The sequence below is a fragment of the Crocodylus siamensis genome, chromosome 1, assembly GCF_052110815.1.
Source record: "Crocodylus siamensis isolate JL-2025a chromosome 1, ASM5211081v1, whole genome shotgun sequence".
NCBI classification, from domain to species: Eukaryota; Metazoa; Chordata; order Crocodylia; family Crocodylidae; genus Crocodylus; species Crocodylus siamensis.
In genome coordinates, this window is record NC_143395.1 from 91,321,274 (window position 1) to 91,339,843 (window position 18,570).

The following is an 18,570-nucleotide window of genomic DNA, read 5'->3' on the forward strand; positions in this document are numbered from 1 at the left end:
TGTTATTCCACATTTATAATTTGAATGCAGGGGCAAGAGCAAACAGCAGTTCTCAGGTTTTTAAGTAACTTGGTTCAAATTCTACTGATGTCCAAACACATACACATGGCTTATTAGTAGAAGGGAAATAAGATACAATGATAATACTTTATTTATAAAACATTAAAATTTGCTGACTGCAACCCGTGTGAAGCTGGGCACTTTGGCTAGAAAGACATAAAAATAGATTCGTTTTTAGAGATTTTAAACATTAATGGGAATATACAAACCTATGTTCACTGAAATATAGAAACCTACATTCAGTGAGAAATGAAGATGCATTCAATCTTAAATTGTAAAACTGCATTGAGCTTTAAGTCTCAGTCAGCAGCACTTGGAAGTATGGAGGTACGTTGTTCCCAAAACACTGTGTGAAATTCTGGCTCCATTGACTGGAAAGATGTCCCGGAGTTCAGTCATTCTATCTGGTGTAGGCGTGGTGCTGGAGGAGAAGATGGTACGGTGTTCTCTGCCTTCCCACAGTAATCTCACTTTGCTATCCCAACACAATTCGGAGGGAGATAAAGCTGTGGTCCTACCATCCTTAGGGATTCCAGCGCTACAGTTCTCTGACACCAAAGCATCAGTGTTTGTAACTGGCCCCAGTGCCTGTGTCCTAAACAACTCCCCATTGCTTAACCAAGTAGGGCCATTCGCAATCTTATCTTTCCACAAGTTAATAGTTATGTGCATTCCCAAGACTTTTCAGCAATTCAATGGGCTCTCCCTGTATGGCATATGCCAGACATTTTTTTTTTAATTGTATCTTAGAAAAAAAATCCTACTTCAAGGATTAAGTATTTACGCCATGAATTAAAAATAAAAGTTGCATAAAGAAAACCAACAATTCCTCTACATGCCAAACCAGAAAATAATCAACCAATCAATGAAAATGGACCCAAACAATACCACATATAAGCCACAAGTCTGGGCAGATCGATTTGGCTGGTAGCATGCTTTTGAAGATCAAATACTTTGGGCTAGCACACCCAGAAGAGCTGAGCTAAGGGCTAGTTAATTATTCTGTTCCAGCACTTCACTGTGTAAAATGCACAAGATGATAATTTGGGGAGTTGCTATCACAATTCTTCCTGGAAACTCGAGGCTACTCTAAGCTAAACACCAACATTTTGACAGCAAGTATCATCCTTGCTGTAGAACTGGAGAAGGAAAGTTTGGTGGAGAGTTGCCTCCCATAGTGCTCTAGCTGTCAGTATAATACACATACTATATTACTCTAGTCCCTTGTCCATCACCACTATTTAGAATTCACATCGAGATATCTGCTTTAAGAGTCACTAGGGAAATCTCATGGGGATCCTCCAGCTAATCTTCTATTTATTGAAAAATACATCATTTTTCAATAAACAGCTTCTGCCTTTTCTTTCTTCCTTTACTTAACCTAAGCCACTCCCCTAACTGCCCATTTTGCAGCTTTCTTTCTTTGCCACTTCTTTCAGATGGCCAGATCTCTCTCCTTCTCTTTCTGTGCCAGGCCACAGACAGGGTTTCTTTCTCTTCCTTTTCTTCTTCTTTCACTTAAACCATCTCCTTACAGTTTCACTTTAAAACAGTTCTTCAATGAAAGCTTTCAATAAAGACCCCTGAAGATTTCTTCCCCTTACCTATACTATCAGACAGTGCATACTTTACATTACTGAACAGTTTGTCAAAATTTTAGGTCTGAATCCTACAAATATTTACATGTGTGAAAGGTATTAAGCAGATATGTAAGTATTTGCAGGATGGAGACTTTACCTGAGAGTTCAGGGACCGTGGTGAAATCCTTGAACCTCCTGCTAACAATGGTAAAACTCCCCATTAACATTAGTTGTATCTGGATTTCATCCTATATTTTATGAGTTTATGCACTATCAAGTCTTTTTTTGTTCCTGAGCTGTAGCAGTGTTGTGGAGCCTTGTGATTTATTGCTTCTAGTGTTGTAGAAGCCACAGTCATGGACTGGGACTCTATTGAGCTAAACACTAAAGAAGCCTGATGATGGGCTTCTCAGTGGAAGTGAAGTGAGCCACATAGAGTGTATGTCCCCATTAAATAATATCTACTTAGAATTCTTGCTGAGGGTTATAGAAAGCTATTTTTGCATTTCCTACTGATACAAAGCATAGCTGCTAAATCCTATTTGCGAGCTGACCACATTAGCATAGCACTTTATATTTAGATAATTTTTAAAATCACTAATTTTAAAAATTACTATAGCATAGAGGATGCTATTTGCTGGTTTCTTCTGAGCCACATTTTTCATTTACAAGAGTTCCAGAAAAGATTTAATTCCATCATACCTTTTCCACATTAGACTCTTTTTTGACAGGGTATGCCTCTCAAAATAATCTTCACTACGTATCCTTACTTTCCTCCAAATTATTGAGTCAATCTTATATGCTCAATCCCATTGACTTTCTTTAAAATACAATACCCCACCTTGTGCCTTGTATCTTTATTGTATTTACAGTACCTAATTCTAAATTCTGAGGTAAGGAGAACCTCCATTGATTCTTGTTGGTAGTTCTACCTATTTTCATGGCTGTAGAGTATTACACAGCATTACATAAAGATAACTATACAGTCATGGAAAAAATCAGGACATCAGTAAGTGTCTGACACTATTTGCCTGAAACATCTCACTATGTTAGGAACAGTTTCTGCTGACTCATGGATGTAGGTGGTGGATACCCTGACTGGGAGGAATGCTCCCGTGGGAGAAGACCTAGGGTGTGTTTGGAACAGGCTGAGAGAGGAACCCTAAGATCAGCCCAGTGTCCAGATAAAATGTGTTGAGCTACCACTTGTTATCTTCCTGCTAAATTTATATGTTAAAAAAACCAAACCTCTGGAAAAGTAAAGGAAGCTAGAAGGGGAGAAAGTTTGAACCGTACATACAGCATAGACCATGTTTAAGAGTAGTTTGGGAAAGGTCACACACACAAATACCAATTTAAAATAAGCAGAAGAGTTCTTTCATGTGGCTTGTAAAGGTTTGTTTTCAGAACTTTTCTGTTTATATTTATATATGTTAATTGTTGTTATTGTGAGAGCCATAAAGAATCTGCAAAATAAGAGATTAAAATAAAAGGTTCCAGTCCTGAAAGCATTTACTGTGATAATAAGCAGGGATCCTGATTTTCTCTGTTTAAAAATCACAAATTCTCCCAGCTGCCAGGGCTACAGGGCAGGGACCAGACAGCAGCTCCTGTGGCCAGAGCATAGCAGGGAGCCTGGTTCCCCCTCCCCCACGGGTGGCACAGCTGGAGCCAAGCTGGTGGGTGGGGCAGATGCAGGCTGGCCACTGCAGGCTTGGGACTCCCAGCCCTGCTGCCCCCCCCAGGGGCTTCTGCAGCCCAGTGGGTGGGACCTAGCAGGGCAGAACAAGGCAAGGCAGGGAGGCTCAGTGCCACCACTGAGAGACCTGCACTGCTGCCAGGGGCTCTGAGCCTGCACTGATCTTTCCAACCCCATCCTGCTCTGCCCTGCCACATCAGGTCCCGCCTGCTGAGCCATGGAGTAGGCAGCCCACATCTGCCCCCATCCTGCATACAAGTCTGGGGTGCATGGGGGGGCATGTATGCCCCAAATTTGTGTGCAGGATGGGGGTAGATGTGGGCTGCCCACTCTATGACCCAGCGGGTGGTATCTGGTGTGGCAGGACACAGCGGAGTGGGGTGGGGAGTCTCAGTGCTGCCACCAGGAGCCTAACACCACCACGGGTAGGTGTCCTCTGCCTACCCGGCAGCAGCAGGTAGCACAACTCTGTACAGTCACCCCTACTGCTGCCACCCCTAGGACAAGCCACCCATGGCTCCATCTCACTCCCTGCCCAGGCCCTGCAGCTGTGTATTCCCACCCTGGCTCCAGGCCCCATGCACCACCCTGTTTGGGCAGTGCCCCTAGCCCCAGCTCTGCCTGACTCCCTTCCTCCCTCAATACCCACCCCACTTACCTGCAGGGAGCTGTGGGAGCTGCTGCCTAGCTGCCATGTACCCCCTGCCTGATTGCCCTCCTTCAGCTTCCCCCAGCCCCTTGCAGGATGGAACTTTGCCAGCCTGCAAGGGGAAACCTGGCATTTCCATGTTTTTCTCCTTTAAAGGAGAAAATCTGTATTTTTTTCTTTAAAAAGAGAAAATCTACCTTTTACCATGTTTTTTCCATGGACAATGGAAAACCCAGATCCCTGGTAATAAGCTTAAGGACATGGGCCTCAGTGGGAGCATACATAAGCCTAAAATTAGAGATGTGTAAGTGCTTGTAAGCTTGGCACTAAAACAGACACAGGGAAAACAGGGTGCTTTGGCAAATCCTGAAGTAGTAAAATTCAAATCCAGCTTGAAAAAGAGAACCCTACACATTTAGGCTTCTATTATTAAAAATTAGAATATATCTTGTAGGTTTGCATCAGGTTTGCATTGACTTTCACTGAGAGCCTTTTTGATATTTTTGCAGATAACTCGTTTAAAGATGGCTGGCAACTCCTGGAAGAAGCATATCCCAAACAACAGCGCGGCTGTAGACCAGCAAAGGAATATGTTTACTTTAATTTTGGAACAGCACCAATAACACAGGGAACTGAAAACATTACAGTGTGTAGTTATGAAGGAATTAAATAATTAATGCATTTACGCTATTGTCTACGCAGTAAAGTTACTGGACTCAAAATCAAAGTCCTTGTGCATATTGTGCTGATCTAGCTGGGCTGTCTTCCATACTGGAAGTGGTATAGCCACATCTCTGTGGCGCTTTGGGCTTGCTACTTAGCTTTGCAGCACTTCAAAAAAGCAGCTTGCCTAGTGCACTGCAGAGTGCTTAAGGATACCATGATGGAACACACAAAACTTACTGTGTGGCTACAGCTCTGGTGTTGCCTTTTCTTCCATAATTTGTCCTGTTTCTAAAACCAGCATAGTTCTTCTGCTGAGTGGAAGAACCTGGGATCTCGCAATTAAGCTACTCAGTAGAGAAAAAATCTGGGGCATGGTATATCTGAGTATATCCTGAGTATAACATACTTAATTTACACACAAAAATCAATCTGTGAGCAATCAGTCATAGACAATAATTGGGCAATACCCGCCCACACAGCAGAGCCAAGTTACCAAGAACATCCTTTTTCCCCCAAGAATTATCTTCAAATAAATCAGCTTGTCATCTGTCTGCCACTGCCTGTTTCTAGTAACTACATTATAAATCACAGCATTTCCTCAGAATTAGTAAACTGCTCACTTCCTAAATTAGCCGCCTTAAGATGGGCATCCAAAATTAGTTGACACTCACCAGTTTTGGCTCTAGTGACTGTGCTTCTGTTCTCCATGTGTCAATGGGGACAACAGTACTGCCTTAGTAACCGTACAGGAAAATTATTTAACATTGGTGAAGAATTAATGCAGAGTCAAGAGAGGGCCATAAGAAAGCTCATGAGGAAAATTCTGTATTTAGTGCTGGGTTTGGATATTGTGCAGTAAATTACAAATGGAGCATTCATGTTTGCCCCAGCTTCACCTACTTTCCCTTAATTCCCTTCCTGTTTGTGTTCTTCTCTGTCAGGGCTTAGCCCAATTGGGATTATGCATCTAGCTACCCTGGATTTTCCCTGTCTGCCCTGTGGGTCTTGCACATTCACTTGCCTGGTTTCTACTGTGGTGGGTCCTGACTCTCTCCTGCCACGTCTTGATGTTGTTTGAAGTTACCAATCAGGAGGTGTTCTTTTAATACTGCAGCTGGCTAACAGCAAACCCATTAGAGCTCGTTTCTGGGGCACCGACCTGCCCTACACCCCGTCCTAGCACCACCCAGATGGCATGCATCACTATGTATACTAGTTGGTCTTCCTGGGTGTGTTGTTTTAATTTTTTCTTTTCTCTTATAGGTTTGTGACTGTTGACACCGCCCGCTTTGGTGAAAAGGAATGACATGGACTACTGGACTTTCTTTTAGTCTCAGGTAAGTCTCACATGAGTTTGTGTACGTCCCGGTCTTCTCTCTCCCTTAAAGGGTGGTCACATGCTCCTCCTGGGGAACCCTTGTGTCCCTAAAAGAAAAAACAAACAAACAGAAAATAAACTCCATCTTGCCCCTTCCTTTTACAGGGTCTGTGACCAGCCTGGTCCTTTTCCCTCTTTTTTTTTTCCCCTTCTGGCCAGCTGACCCACTTCCCCCTTTCACCCTCTCTAGGCCGACAATAAAATAGTGGCAAAAAAACTGTAATTTGTAACTTAACTTTCAAGCTGGGATCAGCTGCTTGTCACAGGGCCGACCTGTTTCCAGCGGAGCTCTCCACCCCATCCTCCTGCGCTGCTTTTATCCCACAGCGTTCTCTCTGCTGGGGTTTTCCAGCCACACTGAGCTCCCAGACTTCTATTGGCTCCCAGACTGTTGGCTCTTCAGCATTGGGATTGTCCCACCCAACATCTTATGTCCTGGGGCTCAACTCCCCCCTCCCCCACTCTGGCCATCTCTCCCCTCCCTACATCCATACTGCCAATCATGAGCCCTTTCTTAATTTTCTTGTCTCCTTCCCATTCTCCTAGGCTTCCACCTTTTAGTTCCAGTCCCCTCTTTCCTCTGTCACAGCCTACCTCTTATTTGCCACCCCTGCACCCCATGCCCCTCCACACCACAAGGCCTGGCTCCTCATTCCTCCATATTTCTGTCAGGCTGCCTCCTCTTCCTTGCCTGGATGACAGTAGAGAAACACAGTTAACACATGAGAGAGAATCTTTCCTGTCAGCCTGGCACCATAGCTGCCCACAGCAGCTGGGAACTGCTATTTCAGAGACAGTCCTACTCATCCACTGTTTCTCTGGAGGGAGCATATGTAGTTGTCTGAGAGGTAGGGGTGGCAAATGCACAGTTTTGCTGGTACAAAGAAGCTATGAGGGGCCAGAATATGCTTGGTGCAGATGGAATCTGTGAAGAATTTTGTTGCTAAATTCTAAAAAGGATGTACTGAACATGCAAAAGCTGTTATTTTTCACAAGCTTGTTACATTGGTCAAACTGGGATGTTTTTCCATAGAGAAGGCAAAAAGTACGCTATGACACAAAAAAACTCCCGGATCTAAATTTCAAGTTCTGGCTCCAAAGTTACTGATGTTCTGTAGAGACGCTCTAAGAATTTTTTAATATGAACAGACAGGATATTTTAACATAAACCATATTGCTGAAAATTCTCAAAGTACTAAAACTCAGGCAGCTACCTCACATGAAAAAACATTTTTTCTCAAGCTGACTAACTAGCTAATTTGGTACAGTTACAAGCAATTGAAAACTGAGTCGTATTATGGGACTAACAGTGGATTGTCACAAGACCACAGGGGACAGGAGAAAAAGTAATTGCCTTAATTTGTAATGAGATATTTAAGTGTGACATTAGGGAGAATGTTCTAGCTATAAGGGTGGTTAGCACTGGAACAGGTTATCTGGAGCAGTTGTGGGATCTCCATTATTGGGAGTTTATAAATACAGGTGTGGCAGAGCACCTTCAGTGCCTGCCATGTTAAGGTTTAGATCAGGCAACAGAGCAGCCAGCAGGTGTGGCCCAGCCTGATGAGGTGGTCACATGACCACAGGAGGGCCTTATGATTGGAGGAGAGGGTAGAGCAGCCTCCATTTTAACCCAGACCCTCAGAGCTGAGCCAGTAGTCTGCTGCTGGCAGATGGAAGAACACCACCCAGCTGAGTGGCAGCTTAGAACATCCTTGGCGGTAACAGCAGGAGCTATGGGGATGGCAGGAGGCTCCTGGTCCTGCTGGGGAAGGATGGCCTGGTGGTACTGCCTGTGGTGGGGTGGCTCCCTAGAAATGCCAGGCTAGTTGCCTTCCCACTGAAAGGTGGGTAGGAGCACTGACACCCTGGAAGGTTACCCAGTTGTAGGGACAGGTATGGGGGGCCAGGCGTGTTGAGGGAGAGGCACCTAAGCCCCATAGGGTGTAAGACCCTGGTGTCCCAGAGGTGGGTTACCCAGTTGTGTCTGACCCCACTGTACTTGTCCCTACATCTTTGGACACCTGAGCCCACAGTGTGTAAGACCCCAGTGGCTCCAGAGAGAGGAGGCATTAATATGGCCCCAGTGAGGAAGCAGAAATACATGTTGAGGCCTGTATAGAGTAAGGTGCATGGTGGTGACCTGAAATGCTGGACCAGTTGTCTGCTGAGGAGGGTTGCAGGGGTGATGTGAAGTGCAGCATACTGGCCAACTCCCACAAGAGTGTTGATCTAAGGAGGAGGCCCTAGTGAGAGGGCATGAATAGAAGGCCCTATTGAGAGGGCTTAAGTTGAAGTCCCAAGGAGGGGCAGAAAGGCCAAGGTAAATTCATGGATGCCTGAGGCCGCAGTTAGGGTCATATGGTTAAGAACTGCTCAGTGTGAGGGCAATGTGACTGAGCTCTAGTGGGAAGTGAGTGTCTTATGTGAGACTCTGGAGCTTGAGCCACAGTGTGAGGCACTGGAGCAATATGGATGCCCTCTGTGAGGCATAGGACACGGTATAGAAGGGGTCAAAGCTGTGCATAGCTCCCTAGGCATTGAGGCATTAAAATGGGCAGCCTCCCACTTATTACACTGAGTTTATTAAACATCAAGTCATGGCAGATGAGACTGGGTAGACTGCCCCTTGTACAGGTGGGCAGGCTGGCATTGAGTTCCAACTCTGTCTAACAAGTTGTGACAGGGGCCTGCTCAAACATCTGTTTTGGATGGTTTAGGAAGAGGTCATCCATTCCAACCCCCTGCTCAAGTCAGGATCACAAGTGAAGTCTCTTCTAGCCATATATTTCTATGACTGTGAACATAAAGTAGTCCTTCCTTTCCAAGAGGTGCATTACCTTTGATACCCTTCCCATTTCATTTTATTCTATTCTAAGTCTCTATTACCACAGGGATGTGGACAGAGGAGCCATACTCTTTTTGAAAGTAAAACTAAGAGAGAATGGAGAACCAGAGCTGGGTTCCATTAGGGGAAACCAAAACCTTAAATGGTCAAAGGGCTGGCAACACACAGAATAGATGTCAAAGCCTCTGAGGATAAGTGTCAATTCCTGAACTATCCATGTTTTGAATTCTAAAGCAGAGCAGAGATTGGCTTTTTATTTTGTGTGTCAACAGGAACCTGCACAATTGGGTTCCAGTGTTTGCTGGTGCCCCTAAATTCCATCACAAAACAAATAATTCAATTTTGATTTTAAAAAGTTTTTAATCGTAGTAAATAGACTGGCACTCATAGTTGTTCTGTTGCATAGTTTTATGACTTTTTTTCCTAGCTATCCTATTAAAAATGGGGAAAAGATTATGAAACGGCAATAAAAAAAAATCCTATGCTTAGACAGAAGTAACTAGTGATAGATCTGCACTGTCCTGGTAACAAGAGTGGATGTTACCTAAAAGCTAGGTAAAGACATTCAAAAAGCCCAAGGCAGAATCAATTTAAGTTATGTGGTTTTCTGTAAGTGGTATAGTTTAGATCTGTAACAAACAGAACAAACATTCACCGTTTAGTAGGTCAGGAATCTTAGACCAGGTTCTACCATTTTTAAACTAGTCTGTGTGTACTGAACTTCTGTTACGTTACAGGTATAGCCCTTATACAATCACTTATGCCAGTAAAAGTGCAATGTCTGTATCCAGCTTGAGAGTTCTTTTGGCTTGTGTAAGGGCTACTGACCAGTCAGAATGCAAGATGTCCTTAAGTTATTTGATGATAGATGACATTAAACTCCAGTCTGCTAATTTTCAGAAGGAACAAACATGCTATTCTGCTTTGTGGCTTTAAGAATAACCATTACAAAACTATGGTGGTGATAATTTCTCTATACACAGTCTTCATAAAACCACAACTAGCAAGACAGTTTTCGTTTTGGGCCCCTGCAGTTGAGAAAGACATTGAGGAAATTGGAACAAATCCAAAGAAGGTTTCACTCTAATACTACACTGAAAAGACAGACAGGAAGCAAGAAAAATTATAATAAACTGTTTCCCAATAGGGGATGGATGTATGACATCATGTCTAAGACTTTAGGGAACTTCCCCCCCCGCCCCCCCTCCAGGAAGTGCTTGAGGGTGAACATTTACATGTAAAAAGGAAAATAAAATCTAAATATTGCACACACTCTGTCATCACAGACAAAATCTGATGTTTTTGTCCTTCACTTCTGACATTGCACCTTCTTATTCTGCCTGCCTTTCTCATCTTCATTTTTTTTCAAGCAGACAGACAAAAAGGGGATGCTTCAGGATTGGGCAGTCTTTAGATTGCAATGGGAAAATTAAGAAGTTGCGTTGGGAGCTGGATAAAAAAGGAAAAACAGACTAACTGCAGCCAAACTATTAGCTGTAATATGTAGAGGCTGCCACATGCTCTGATAGCATCAGATGTATCAATAGCAGAGTAGGAGGATGCATGCAAAACTTGAAACCCAGACCAAAAGTCACATACAAAAGCTAGATGGTCAATAAATGCAATGAGGGATCTAGAGAAACAATCAACCTGTATATTGCATTACTATACAAAATAGCTGACTAATGTGATTATCAGATCTTGAGAGAGAAGTTAATTCATGATAGATTAGGGAGATAAGATGCAGGAGCTCAGACGATGATGTTCAGAGTGAACATTGATTCTGCCACAATCTATAGCCATGTGCAAAGCTAGTAAGCGAATTCCCAGCCAAATGGAATGCATAAGTGGAGCAAACAGAAAAAATTCACCAAATAGCACATGAAAACACAAGGCAAATCAACCAAAATTTATGGAACAGCAAATGTTCAGATGTAAAACAGGAGACAGACAAATGTAAAAGGAAGACCTGTGGAAACAATGCAGAAGACTGTGATAATGAAAAAGGCCCTACCTATGGTTTCATATTCGTGTCAGAAGAAATCATTGTACCAAAGATGGTGGAAAAGAGAAGCAAAGAAAAACATATAGTATGTATAAGAGGGAAGCAGTGACCCACAGGGTGACATCTGGCATATATATGATATTCATACAGATGAAAATAGCAAAAATAAATGGCTTATAAAGCTAAGGGTAAAACCAGGTACAAAGGAAAGATGGCATCACAGAAGCAAACAGGAACTTGAATGCTAAATAGACAATGAGATATGACAATGAAAATGTTAGTCTACAATAAATTCTTCAACATGGTTTGATTGAAATATTACTTTTCTTAATAAGGCCAAATTATTTGATGGTACAACCTTATTGCTACCAGGAAATTTAAAATGGGATAGAAATAAATTGCAATTAGGATACCAGGAAAAAGTATATAGGCTGAAGTTTCAAGTGCTAAATACAGAAACCACATGTAGGGCTAGGATTCATAGAGACATTCCCTTACTTAGAAGATTATAAAAGTTGGGAATTGGGGGATGGTCCCTCCATTAAATTAGTTAGATCCAGACAAGGGGACTACAAAAGTTGCCTACTGCTCCACAATAAAGTTCATTGTTTAGTTTCTCTCATTCCTGTATACCATAAACTTAATTGACTTAATCCTTTTTGATCTGGGAGGAGTGCAGGGCTTCCATGACAATCCTCAGCCATGCTTTCTCTTTGGCTTACTGCTTGAGGACTAATTAGCCATAGTAGTGTCACACACTGTTTCCAGTACTTGAACTATCTCAAGGAGCTTTTCAGAACAATGCATTGTGTTGTGGAGATGTACTCTAGGGATTTTCTTGTAACATTAGTATTTGGTTTACCCATTCATTTTTATTTTCCATTACCCAACCTATTTCCGTTTTCCTTTTTTAATGGGAGTCTTTGTGTATCCTTCCTGTATTCTGTTGGGTAACTCCTCATTCATTGCCTAGCCTGGTTACTTAATTAATAAAGTCTCATGTGAACATTCTAATATAATAAAAGGCTTAGTCTATCTGTCTGTGCATCTGTCTGTCCATAACACTTTTGGGTAACTATGCACATGCTGTTGAGAGGGTGGGAAGTGATTGGCTGCATGGCCTGGACTGTGTGGGCCCAAGTTTGAAGTTTGTGCCACTGCCGGCACAGTTTGCGGTGGCAGCAAACGTGCCCTGGCCAGCCAAGCAGTAGGGCTTCCCCCTACCTCCCTGCCTGAGGGCAAAAGGGGGGAATCATGGTGACAGTCCAGGAATACAGCACATGAAAGTTCAGCCCTTGCCTGGCTATGCAACAGTGTCAGAACTGCTGATTAGCTAGGCAGGCAATGCAGCAGTGTTGGTGCTGTTCATTGGCTGGGCAGTAGAAGACATGTCTGTGTGCTTAGTGGCAAGGAGAGGCCCCAAACCCTAGCCAAGATGTAGCTAAAAGGGGGTGGGGGGTGGCACAGGAAGCTGCTGTGGATCTGACTATGACCTGAGCTCAGGCCAGAATTAGGTCTTCTGCCTTTAACACCTTGACAGGATTTCATTTGACCTTTTCTATTTTAAGGGTTTAACAGCTTACTTTTTTTTTTTTTTTTGACTTGGTATTTGTTTTCAAGAATGCATCATTTGGGTATGTCAGGAGTATCTTTTCATCCTTTCCTATTTAAAAAAGGTTCAGATTGAATCTTTCATCTCTTTGACTGGTTTTCTAGCTTGGTTACTATGTTTTCATTTGCATCCCCAACTTGCTTGTTCAAAAAGGGTTTTCTCCTGGTTAGTCGCATTGAAATCTGTAAACTGTTTCATATCTCTTTGCTGGCAAGAGTTTCAGTTTCTTGGACTAATTTATTCATATTGCTTCTTTTAGCCTTACTGGCACCTCAATTTACTTCTCTATTCATATCATATTCATGTTGTTAGTCAAAACAAATGGATCCATGACCTACTGATTGGGACAACTGATTCATACAACAGACACACAAGCAAAACAAAAATATACTGGGGAAAAATGTTGCCCTGCAATATCTTTGCAGCTTAGGTATTACTAAGCTCATGCTTTTCAAGTATTGGAATATTATTTAAGTATAATGTATCTGGAAATAGATAAAATATTTTCATAGACATTAGGGACCTCGGAAGATCATCGAGTGCAGCCCCCCGCACAAAGGGCAGGAAGTCAGCTGGGGTCATAGGATCCCAGCAAGATAAGCATCCAATTTACTCTTGAAGGTGTTCAATGTAGGTGCTTGAACCACCTCTGATGGCAGACTGTTCCAGACCTTGGGGGCTCGGACAGTAAAGAAATTCTTCCTTATGTCCAGCCTGAAACGGTCTTGCAGTAGTTTCTGACCGTTCGACCTCGTCATCCCTTGGGGCGCTCTGGTGAACAAATGTTCCCCCACATACTGGTGGCCACCCCGATAAACTTATAGGTGGCCATCAGTTCACCCCTGTGCTTTTCCAGGCTAAAGAGCCCCATGGCTCTCAGTGTCATCGTAAGGTCTGTTTTCCTGACCTCTGATCATGCGCATGGCTTTTTTCTGGACTCTCTCAAGCTTCTCCTATATTATTCATCAACCCTATATTTAATTCAATGCAGCACCTCTCTCACACAATGCCCACTGTACCAAAAGAAAAAAATAGGGGGAGCAATAAAGCAAATGAAAAACGACAATGTTATTGCTGAAGTTAGTGTCAACAGATTGGATAAACAGCATGGTAGCCACTGAGAAGCTAGATCAAGCTATATTTGCATAGACACAAGCAATGTAAAATAGAACAAAGAAGAGCTCAGTATCAAATGCCTATATCTGAAAAAATACGGTCAAAAGTAAAAATACTTAGTACTTGATGCCAAAGACAGATATTACTGAGTACTGACAGATTAGGAAAACAGCTTCCTCGCAACATTCTGGACACCAGAAGACGCACAGTGGTCGAGAATGATATTTGGAGCAAATCTGCAGTGGAAGAATTTCAGTGCTGCCAACAGAAGGTACAACATACAGAACATACAGAGATCAGGGTCATAACTTTGATATATGCACATGGAGACAGCATGGCCTAAACTCTGGCAAATCATGACTAGAATCTCATCTGCATGAGAGATCCTGGAAAATAAATCTAAAATTAAATTGTCAATGACTGTAGAATCATACACAGGCGCTTGCTAATCTCCCATGGGCTACAGCCTGACTGCAAAAAGGTAAAAGCAATGCAACCAGTGTCCACAATGAAGATACTTGATCAGCTGATCAGTTAGGGTTCATAAAATAGCTGACAAACATTTCTTGTAAGTTACTCGAATGTTGTCCAGCCATCCTTCAGGGTTGGTATACAATACAGCATAGACATCATCACCAGGTTTTCTCTGTTTAAAAATGGCAAATTCTCCAATTTAAAACCCCAAATCCACATTTTTCTGTGGTTAAGATGAAACACCACTAATATATATAAAATAGGTATCAGTTGAACACAATATTTTATTGATATATTTACAATTTTAAAGCAAGTTGGAAGCCTACCAGTGCCTCAAACATTATAATAAAATAAATTCTCAGTACATATAAATTTGGGGTTGTTTTTTTTTTTTTATCATGGAAAAATCAGAGCTCCCTCTGCCTTGTCTGCTTGCCAGGATGCAGGTCCATCTGCAGCTGTCTGCCCACTGCTCCACTGCTTTTGTGGCACTGAGCAGCCCTGATATGCTGGTGCCCTGCCCATGCCATTGCCCCTCACTCCCAACCCACAGCCCCCCACCCTTGCTGGTGCCCCTCACTCCCCACCAACAGCTCCCCCACCCCTGCTGGCACCCTGGACTCTCCACCCACAGCCCCCCAGTGCTCCAATCCCTGCTGGAGGGGGCCCCCAGCTGCCAGGGCTATGGGGCCAGGGGCCCGGTACCATAACCCCCTGCCTCCTGCACCTGTGCCAGAACCCCAGTTGCTGCCCACAGGAGGTGGTAGCTGCTGCGGCAGAGCAGAGCATGGAGCCAGGCTCCCCTTCACCTGTGGCTGTTGGAAGGAAGATGATCGGACTGCCCACTGTGGGCTGCCCTCCCCTTGAGGCCTCTTCAACCGGTAGCTGAGTGGGGAAGCTCACAGCTGCTGCTGAGAGCCCTGCAGTACTGTGGTGAGGTATTCCCTGTCTGCCGAGCAGCAGCAAGGTGCACAACTCTGTGCCACCATCCCTGTGGCTGCTGGGTGGGCAGGGGGCACTTTGCCATGGCGGTGCGGGGCTTACAGCAGCAGCACAGAGCTTCCCCGCCCCGCTCTTCCCTGCAGCACTGGGTTCTGCCTGCTGGGAGGGCAGCAGGGCATACATGGCACCCTATGCTGATTGCCCCTTTCCCACTCCCCCCAACCCCTTGCAGACTGGAACTCTGCCAGTCTGCAAGGGGAAACCCACCATTTCCCACATTTTTTTCTTAAAATAAGAAAAATCCAGGTTTTTCTCTTCAAAATGAGAAAATCTGGGTTTTACTGTATTTTTTCTATGGTGAACCTGAATCCCTGATTATCACCTTAATGTAATGCTTGGGGGCAACTTGCCTCTTCTCAGATACTACAGTCCAAATGCATAGGCAACCTTACAATGCCTTCAGTTTATGCTACTGAAGCTGCATCACTACGATTTAGATGTATGTGATAAGAGGGAAAACAAAATGTACATTGTCCAGAGCATGAAAATGTGGCAAATTAATAAATATTGGAGATCATCAACCTGATAGAAATATAGAGAACAGGGATATAGAAAGTAGTAACCAAGCCAGTTATATGCCATTTCCAAGAAAGGGACTGGAAAGAATCCAAGAACAAACTATACGCAAATATTTACAAGCACTCATGTCTGTCATTCTATCAGGTTATTCTGACACAAGGGGAGAGGTTCTAGTGGTCTTATAATTATCAAGATGAACCAAATTATACAAGTTAGTGTCATAGATAAAGGAAGTCAAATAATAAGATCATTGAGAACAGAAATTCTCTCAAGTTAACAACATAGCCATTCCAAAATAGACATATCATTTGGGAAAGCCAGAGGTGCTGTACATTGGCTAAGCATGACTGGAGATAACAGATGACCTGGTGAACAGATGAGCTACATGTGGGGGAAACACAGGCCAAACAGGAAAAAAAAAAACAAAAACAAAAAACCACCAATAAAAATATGTAGTATAACAGATCTCCACAAAACAGAACTTGGAGCAAAATAAGTGGACCTATTCTATTCACTAAACACCACAAAATGTCTCTCATGATCATAGACTAGTATTCAGACTTCTGCAACCATGGTGAATGGTCAGAAACCAGTGCAGCAAATGTTATAAGCAAATCAGTGAAGCAGTTTAGCAGGCACAGTGCCCCAACTGTACAGTTTCAGGCAATGGATCAGCTTACTTGCAGTTATATTTTACAGGAATGGGAATTCAGTCTTACCACTGACAGTCAAGACGACAAAACAGAGTAGTTCTGATTGTATCAGAGAAAGCTGCAGAGAGAGAACACACACACACTATAGCCATCCACTCTGATGTAAGACCAAAGGCATTATTTCTCAGCTCCTGTGGGCCAAGATCAAGTCTAATTATCTATATCAGGTTCATGGAAAGCAACTGTCTAGCATCACAGTAGTAAACAAGAAAATAAACTGTGGGTGAGAGAACACAGCCTCTCTTATACCTTTTATTGCTAGAAATGAAGCAGAGTTATTCCCATTTTCAGTCACCCCATCATCAGCCTGTTATGACATTGTCTAACAATCATAGTGAATTTATTAGGGTAACAAGCCTTAGATAGAAGCTTCCATAAGCCTTCTCTGTTGACAGCATCAAACACCTTTGTATCCCTGTAACAGGAAACCCCAACCATGTTAGCTGCAGTCTGAAGAAGAACAGGACTTTTGTAGCTTGCAGGGGCCAGCAGTAACAGCAGCTGGCCCAAACAAGAAAGCAGACTCTGATCCTGAGTCCTATTTTAAGGACTCTGGGAGGGTGCTGAGCAGGAACAGCCAAAGCTCTGAGGCCAAGTAGAGGCAGCTGAGCTAAGCTGCAGCAAGTGGAGGAAGGCTGATTATCAGGCTGAGTGGAAACCCCTGTGTGTGGCTGGAGAGCCAGCTGACGGAAAGGATGGAGCTCTGGGCACATAAAACCAGGGCATGGGAGCTAGCAGGGTAGTTTGATCTTGCAGGTAGAAGATCTCCTGAAGGAGAGGATGTCTGGAGATGGAGTGGCTGATACTTAAGTGGTTCCCTCCAGGGCTACAAGGAGAAAGCTTCAGGCATATGGTAAGGTGAGGTGCTAAAGTGAGGTGGCTTTTTGGGAAGTAGTTTGCTTGTGTTTGTGTTTTGATAATACTTAAAACCAGAAGACTAGGTTATAATTGCAGGGATGGGGGAGTCATGGGTGGGGGTACCTCAGAAATACTCTCTGCTGTTATGGCTAGGACCTGGAAACATAAGGTTCAAGGTACTAGACCTGGGCTGAAAAGATGTCAGCCAGATGGAGAGGGTGGAAGTCCAGAAAAGTCTTGAGGCCTGAGGGGCCTGGTGTTGGCTTTGACATGGAGGTCAGTTATGAAGGGACCACAGAGTCCTCTGCAAGGCATTGGCATGACTAGAAGTCACAACTCTAGCCTCTAAGGCAACCACAGCTGTCTTAAAGAAGGAGTATAACCATGGGGTGGAAGGAGAGATGCAATAGCATCAAAGTGTAGGCCACTCTGGCTTCCATAGGTAGCCACCCTTCTTATACATCTAACAGCAAGTCACTGAAGGCAAGAGACAGGAGGCAGAGGAGGTTGGAGAACACAGACAGGTCAGTTTAGCCATTGGAGGCCCAGGCTTGGGATCTGGGAGGAGTGCAGGGCTTCCATGACAATAAAGGGTTGGGGGGAGGAGATTACCTGAGCCTGTCACAATCCCCAATAAAAATACAACAGATGTCAATAATGGTACACTTCTCTTGTGCTTATAATGCAGCAAAGATAATATCTGTTTGCTTTCTCCTGTCTCTGAAACCAGACAGGCCATCACGGAGAACTTTCTCAGCTATGTATCAAGTCAACTGGCTGAGTATGAGTCTTGAAAAGATCTTACCAGCAACTGCTAGTAAGGAGATTCCCTGTCTTCATAGATTTCATAGACATCAGGGCTAGAAGGGACCTTGCAAGATCATTGGGTCCAGCCCCCTCCCCCACCCCCCCCCCAATCCCAGGGGCAGGAAGTCTGCCATGGTCAAACAAGCTCAGCAAGATAAACATCCAGGTGTTTCTTGAAAGTGTTAAGAGTAGGTGCCTATACCACTTTTGGGGGAAGTCTAGTCCAGGCTTTGGGGACACGGATAATAAAGAAGTTTTTCCTTATGTCCAGCTTAAAATGGTCTTCCCAGAGTTTGCGACCATTAGACCTTCCTGTCTTTCCCTTGGGGTGCCCTGGTGAACAGACATTCTCCCAGCTCCTGATGCCACATCCCTTGTATACTTAGGCAGCCACCAAATCCTGCCCTAAGCCTATGCTTCTCCAGGCTGAAGGGTCCTGTGCCTCTCAGCCTCTCCTCATAAGGCCTGTTCTCTTGTCCTCTAATCATGCGTGTGGCTCTCCTCTGGACTCTCGCCAGCTTTTCCACATCTTTGCTAAAGTGCAGAGCCCAGAACTGGATGCAGTACTCCAGCTGCGGCCTCAC